Source organism: Patagioenas fasciata, chromosome 21, assembly GCF_037038585.1.
Source record: "Patagioenas fasciata isolate bPatFas1 chromosome 21, bPatFas1.hap1, whole genome shotgun sequence".
Taxonomy (NCBI): domain Eukaryota; kingdom Metazoa; phylum Chordata; class Aves; order Columbiformes; family Columbidae; genus Patagioenas; species Patagioenas fasciata.
In genome coordinates, this window is record NC_092540.1 from 8,595,803 (window position 1) to 8,603,399 (window position 7,597).

Consider the following 7,597-nt stretch of genomic DNA (forward strand, 5'->3'; position numbering starts at 1 on the left):
TGACAGGGCCTGAGCAAACCCGACAGGGCCCGAGCAAACCTGATAGGGCCCGACGGAGCCCGACAGGGCCCGAGCAAACCTGACAGGGGTCGACGGAGCCTGACAGGGCCTGAGCAAACCCGACAGGGCCCGAGCATACCTGACAGGGGTCGACGGAGCCTGACAGGGCCTGAGCAAACCCGACAGGACCCGACAAAGCCTGACAGGGTTCGATGGAGCCCGACAGGGCCCGAGCAAACCCGACATGGCTCAACGGAGCCCGACAGGGCCCGAGCAAACCTGACAGGGGTCGACGGAGCCTGACAGGGCCTGAGCAAACCCGACAGTGCCCGAGCAAACCCGACAGCGCCCAACGGAGCCCGACAGAGCCCGAGCAAACCCGACAGCGCCCGACAAGGCCCGACAGGGCCAGAACAAACCTGACAGGACCTGACAAAGCCTGACAGGGCCCAACGGAGCCCGACAGGGCCCGAGCAAACCCAAAAAGGCCCGACGGAGCCTGACAGGGCTCGATGGAACCCGACAGGGCCCGAGGAAACCCGACACGGCTCGACGGAGCCTGACAGGGCCCGAGCAAACCCGAAAGGGCCCGACGGAGCCTGACAGGGCTCGATGGAGCCCGACAGGGCCCGAGGAAACCCGACAGGGCCCGACGGAGCCCGACAGGGCCCAAGCAAACCCGACAGGGCCTGAGCAAACCCGACAGTGCCTGAGCAAACCCGACAGGGCCCGAGCAAACCCGACAGGGCCCGACGGAGCATGACAGGGCTCGATGGAGACCGACAGAACCCGAGGAAACCTGACACGGCCCGACGGAGCCCGATAGGGCCCGAGCAAACCCGACAGGGCCTGACGGAGCCCGACAGGGCCCGAGCAAAGCCTGATAGGGTCCGACGGAGCCTGACAGGGCTAGATGGAGCCCGACAGGGCCCGAGGAAGCCCGACAGGGCCCGAGCAAACCCGACAGTGCCTGAGCAAACCCGACAGGGCCCGAGCAAACCCGACAGGGCCCGACGGAGCCTGACAGGGCTCGATGGAGACCGACAGAGCCCGAGGAAACCCGACAGGGCCCGACGGAGCTCGATAGGGCCCGAGCAAACCCGTCAGGGCCTGACGGAGCCTGACAGGGCTCGATGGAGACCGACAGAGGCCGAGGAAACCCGACAGGGCCCGACGGAGCCCGATAGGGCCCGAGCAAACCCGACAGGGCCTGACGGAGACTGACAGGGCCCGAGCAAACCCGAAAGGGCCCGACGAAGCCTGACAGGGCTCGATGGAGCCTGACAGGGCCCGAGGAAAACCGACAGGGCCCGACGGAGCCCGATAGGGCCCGAGCAAACCCGACAGGGCCCGATGGAGCCCGACAGGGCTCGAGCAAACCCGACAGGGCCTGAGCAAGTCCGACAGGGCCTGACGGAGCCCGACAGGGCCCGAGCAAACCCGAAAGGGCCCGACGGAGCCTGACAGGGCTCGATGGAGCCCGACAGGGCCCGAGGAAACCTGACAGGGCCCCACGGAGCCCGATAGGGCCCGAGCAAACCCGACAGGGCCTGACGGAGCCTGACAGGGCCCGAGAAAACCCGACAGAGCCCGACGGAGCCCGAGAGGGCCCGAGCAAACCCGACAGGGCCCGAGCAAACCTGACAGGGCTTGTCGGAGCCTGACAGGGCCTGAGTAAAACCGAAAGGGCCCGAACAAACCCGACAAAGCTCGACGGAGCCCGACAGGGCCCGAGCAATCCCGACAGGGCCCGACGAAGCCTGACAGGGCTTGATGAAGCCCGACAGGGCCCGGGTAAACCCGACAGGGCACGCTGGAGCCCGACAGAGCCCGAGCAAACCCGACAGGGCGCGACGGAGCCCGACAGGGCACGAGCATACCCGACAGGGCCTGACGGAGCCTGACAGGGCCCAAGCAAACCCGACAGGGCCCGAGCGAACCTGACTGGGCTTGACAAAGCCCGACAAGACGCGGGCAAACCCGACAGGGCCCGAGCAAACCTGACAGAACCCAACAAAGCCTGACAGGGTCTGATGGAGCCTGACAGGGCCCGAGCAAACCGGACAGGGCCCGAGCAAACCTGACAGGGCTCGATGGAGCCCGACAGGGCCCGAGGAAACCCGACAGGGCGCGACGGAGCCTGACAGGGCCCGAGCAAACCCGACAGGGCTCGACGGAGCCCGACAGGGCCTGAGCAAACCCGAAAGGGCCCGACGAAGCCTGACAGGGCTCGATGGAGCCTGACAGGGCCCGAGGAAACCCGACAGGGCCCGACGGAGCCCAATAGGGCCCGAGTAAACCCGACAGGGCCCGATGGAGCCCGACAGGGCTCGAGCAAACCCGACAGGGCCTGAGCAAGTCCGACAGGGCCCGACGGAGCCCGACAGGGCCCCAGCAAACCCGACAGAGCCAGAGCAAACCCGACAGGGCCTGACGGAGCCTGACAGGGCCTGAGCAAACCCGACAGGGCTCGACGGAGCCTGACAGGGCCTGAGCAAACCCGACAGGGCCCGAGCAATCCTGATAGGGCCCGACAAAGCCCGACAGGGCCCGAGCAAACCTGACAGGGGTCGACGGAGCCTGACAGGGCCTGAGCAAACCCGACAGGGCCCGAGCATACCTGACAGGGGTCGACGGAGCCTGACAGGGCCTGAGCAAACCCGACAGGACCCGACAAAGCCTGACAGGGTTCGATGGAGCCCGACAGGGCCCGAGCAAACCCGACATGGCTCAACGGAGCCCGACAGGGCCCGAGCAAACCTGACAGGGGTCGACGGAGCCTGACAGGGCCTGAGCAAACCCGACAGTGCCCGAGCAAACCCGACAGGGCCCAACGGAGCCCGACAGAGCCCGAGCAAACCCGACAGGGCCCGACAAGGCCCGACAGGGCCAGAACAAACCTGACAGGACCTGACAAAGCCTGACAGGGCCCGACGGAGCCCGACAGGGCCCGAGCAAACCCAAAAAGGCCCGACGGAGCCTGACAGGGCTCGATGGAACCCGACAGGGCCCGAGGAAACCCGACACGGCTCGACGGAGCCCGACAGGGCCCGAGCAAACCCGAAAGGGCCCGACGGAGCCTGACAGGGCTCGATGGAGCCCGACAGGGCCCGAGGAAACCCGACAGGGCCCGACGGAGCCCGACAGGGCCAGAGCAAACCCAAAAAGGCCCGACGGAGCCTGACAGGGCTCGATGGAACCCGACAGGGCCCGAGGAAACCCGACATGGCTCGACGGAGCCCGACAGGGCCCGAGCAAACCCGAAAGGGCCCGACGGAGCCTGACAGGGCTCGATGGAGCCCGACAGGGCCCGAGGAAACCCGACAGGGCCCGACGGAGCCCGACAGGGCCCGAGCAAACCCAACAGGGCCTGAGCAAACCCGACAGTGCCTGAGCAAACCCGACAGGGCCCGAGCAAACCCGACAGGGCCCAACGGAGCCTGACAGGGCTCGATGGAGACCGACCGAGCCCGAGGAAACCCGACAGGGGCCGACGGAGCCCGATAGGACCCGAGCAAACCCGACAGGGCCTGACGGAGCCCGACAGTGCCCGAGCAAAGCCTGATAGGGTCCGACGGAGCCTGACAGGGCTCGATGGAGCCCGACAGGGCCCGAGGAAGCCCGACAGGGCCCGAGCAAACCCGACAGGGCCCAAGCAAACCCGACAGGGCCTGAGCAAACCCGACAGTGCCTGAGCAAACCCGACAGGGCCCGAGCAAACCCGACAGGGCCCGACAGAGCCTGACAGGGCTCGATGGAGACCGACAGAGCCCGAGGAAACCCGACAGGGCCCGACGGAGCTCGATAGGGCCCGAGCAAACCCGACAGGGCCTGACTAGGCCTGACAGGGCTCGATGGAGACCGACAGAGCCCGAGGAAACCCGACAGGGCCCGACAAAGCCCGATAGGGCCCGAGCAAACCCGACAGGGCCTGACGGAGCCCGACAGGGCCCGAGCAAACCCGAAAGGGCCCGACGAAGCCTGACAGGGCTCGATGGAGCCTGAAAGGGCCCGAGGAAACCCGACAGGGCCCGACGGAGCCCGACAGGGCCCGAGCAAACCCGACAGGGCCCGATGGAGCCCGACAGGGCTCGAGCAAACCCGACAGGGCCTGAGCAAGTCCGACAGGGCCCGACGGAGCCCGACAGGGCCCCAGCAAACCCGACAGAGTCCGAGCAAACCCGACAGGGCCTGACGGAGCCTGACAGGGCCTGAGCAAACCCGACAGGGCTCGACGGAGCCTGACAGGGCCTGAGCAAACCCGACAGGGCCCGAGCAAACCTGATAGGGCCCGACGGAGCCCGACAGGGCCCGAGCAAACCTGACAGGGGTCGACGGAGCCTGACAGGGCCTGAGCAAACCCGACAGGGCCCGAGCATACCTGACAGGGGTCGACGGAGCCTGACAGGGCCTGAGCAAACCCGACAGGACCCGACAAATCCTGACAGGGTTCGATGGAGCCCGACAGGGCCCGAGCAAACCCGACATGGCTCAACGGAGCCCGACAGGGCCCGAGCAAACCTGACAGGGGTCGACGGAGCCTGACAGGGCCTGAGCAAACCCGACAGTGCCCGAGCAAACCCGACAGGGCCCAACGGAGCCCGACAGAGCCCGAGCAAACCCGACAGGGCCCGACAAGGCCCGACAGGGCCAGAACAAACCTGACAGGACCTGACAAAGCCTGACAGGGCCCGACGGAGCCCGACAGGGCCCGAGCAAACCCAAAAGGGCCCGACGGAGCCTGACAGGGCTCGATGGAGCCCGACAGGGCCCGAGGAAACCCGACAGGGCCCGACGGAGCCCGACAGGGCCCAAGCAAACCCGACAGGGCCTGAGCAAACCCGACAGTGCCTGAACAAACCCGACAGGGCCCGAGCAAACCCGACAGGGCCCGACGGAGCCTGACAGGGCTCGATGGAGACCGACAGAGCCCGAGGAAACCCGACAGGGCCCGACGGAGCTCGATAGGGCCCGAGCAAACCCGTCAGGGCCTGACAGAGCCTGACAGGGCTCGATGGAGACCGACAGAGCCCGAGGAAACCCGACAGGGCCCGACGGAGCCCGATAGGGCCCGAGCAAACCCGACAGGGCCTGACGGAGCCTGACAGGGCCCGAGCAAACCCGTCAGGGCCCGACGAAGCCTGACAGGGCTCGATGGAGCCTGACAGGGCCCGAGGAAACCCGACAGGGCCCGACGGAGCCCGATAGGGCCCGAGCAAACCCGACAGGGCCCGATGGAGACCGACAGGGCTCGAGCAAACCCGACAGGGCCTGAGCAAGTCCGACAGGGTCTGACGGAGCCCGACAGGGCCCGAGCAAACCTGAAAGGGCTAGACGGAGCTTGACAGGGCTCGATGGAGCCCGACAGGGCCCGAGGAAACCCGACAGGGCCCGACGGAGCCCGATAGGGCCCGAGCAAACCCGACAGGGCCTGATGGAGCCTGACAGGGCCCGAGGAAACCCGACAGAGCCCGACGGAGCCCGAGAGGGCCCGAGCAAACCCGACAGGGCCCGAGCAAACCTGACAGGGCTTGTCGGAGCCTGACAGGGCCTGAGTAAAACCGAAAGGGCCCGAACAAACCCGACAAAGCTCGACGGAGCCCGACAGGGCCCGAGCAATCCCGACAGGGCCCGACAAGGCCCGACAGGGCCCGAGCAAAACCGACAGGGCCCGACAAAGCATGACAGGGCCCGACGGAGCCCGACAGGGCCCGAGCAAACCCGCCAAAGCCTCACAGAGCCTGACAAGGCTCGATGGAGCCCGACAGGGCCCAAGGAAACCCGACAGGGCTAGACGGAGCCCGACAGGGCCCGAGCAAACCCGACAGGGCCCGACGGAGCCCGACAGGACCCCAGCAAACCCGACAGGGCCCGAGCAAACCCGACAGGGCCTGACGGAGCCTGACAGGGCCTGAGCAAACCCGACAGGGCTCGACGGAGCCTGACAGGGCCTGAGCAAACCCGACAGGGCCCGAGCAAACCTGATAGGGCCCGACGGAGCCCAACAGGGCCCGAGCAAACCTGACAGGGGTCGACGGAGCCTGACAGGGCCTGAGCAAACCCGACAGGGCCCGAGCATACCTGACAGGGGTCGACGGAGCCTGACAGGGCCTGAGCAAACCCGACAGGACCCGACAAAGCCTGACAGGGTTCGATGGAGCCCGACAGGGCCCGAGCAAACCCGACATGGCTCAAAGGAGCCCGACAGGGCCCGAGCAAACCTGACAGGGGTCGACGGAGCCTGACAGGGCCTGAGCAAACCCGACAGTGCCCGAGCAAACCCGACAGGGCCCAACGGAGCCCGACAGAGCCCGAGCAAACCCGACAGGGCCCGACTAGGCCCGACAGGGCCAGAACAAACCTGACAGAACCTGACAAAGCCTGACAGGGCCCGACGGAACCCGACAGGGCCCGAGCAAACCCAAAAAGGCCCGACGGAGCCTGACAGGGCTCGATGGAACCCGACAGGGCCCGAGGAAACCCGACATGGCTCGACGGAGCCCGACAGGGCCCGAGCAAACCCAAAAAGGCCCGACGGAGCCTGACAGGGCTCGATGGAACCCGACAGGGCCCGAGGAAACCCGACACGGCTCGACGGAGCCCGACAGGGCCCGAGCAAACCCGAAAGGGCCCGACGGAGCCTGACAGGGCTCGATGGAGCCCGACAGGGCCCGAGGAAACCCGACAGGGCCCGACGGAGCCCGACAGGGCCAGAGCAAACCCAAAAAGGCCCGACGGAGCCTGACAGGGCTCGATGGAACCCGACAGGGCCCGAGGAAACCCGACATGGCTCGACGGAGCCCGACAGGGCCCGAGCAAACCCGAAAGGGCCCGACGGAGCCTGACAGGGCTCGATGGAGCCCGACAGGGCCCGAGGAAACCCGACAGGGCCCGACGGAGCCCGACAGGGCCCGAGCAAACCCAACAGGGCCTGAGCAAACCCGACAGTGCCTGAGCAAACCCGACACGGCCCGAGCAAACCCGACAGGGCCCGACGGAGCCTGACAGGGCTCGATGGAGACCGACCGAGCCCGAGGAAACCCGACAGGGGCCGACGGAGCCCGATAGGACCCGAGCAAACCCGACAGGGCCTGACGGAGCCCGACAGGGCCCGAGCAAAGCCTGATAGGGTCCGACGGAGCCTGACAGGGCTCGATGGAGCCCGACAGGGCCCGAGGAAGCCCGACAGGGCCCGAGCAAACCCGACAGGGCCCAAGCAAACCCGACAGGGCCTGAGCAAACCCGACAGTGCCTGAGCAAACCCGACAGGGCCCGAGCAAACCCGACAGGGCCCGACAGAGCCTGACAGGGCTCGATGGAGACCGACAGAGCCCGAGGAAACCCGACAGGGCCCGACGGAGCTCGATAGGGCCCGAGCAAACCCGACAGGGCCTGACTAGGCCTGACAGGGCTCGATGGAGACCGACAGAGCCCGAGGAAACCCGACAGGGCCCGACGGAGCCCGATAGGGCCCGAGCAAACCCGAAAGGGCCCGACGAAGCCTGACAGGGCTCGATGGAGCCTGACAGGGCCCGAGGAAACCCGACAGGGCCCGACGGAGCCCGACAGGGCCCGAGCAAACCCGACAGGGCCCGAT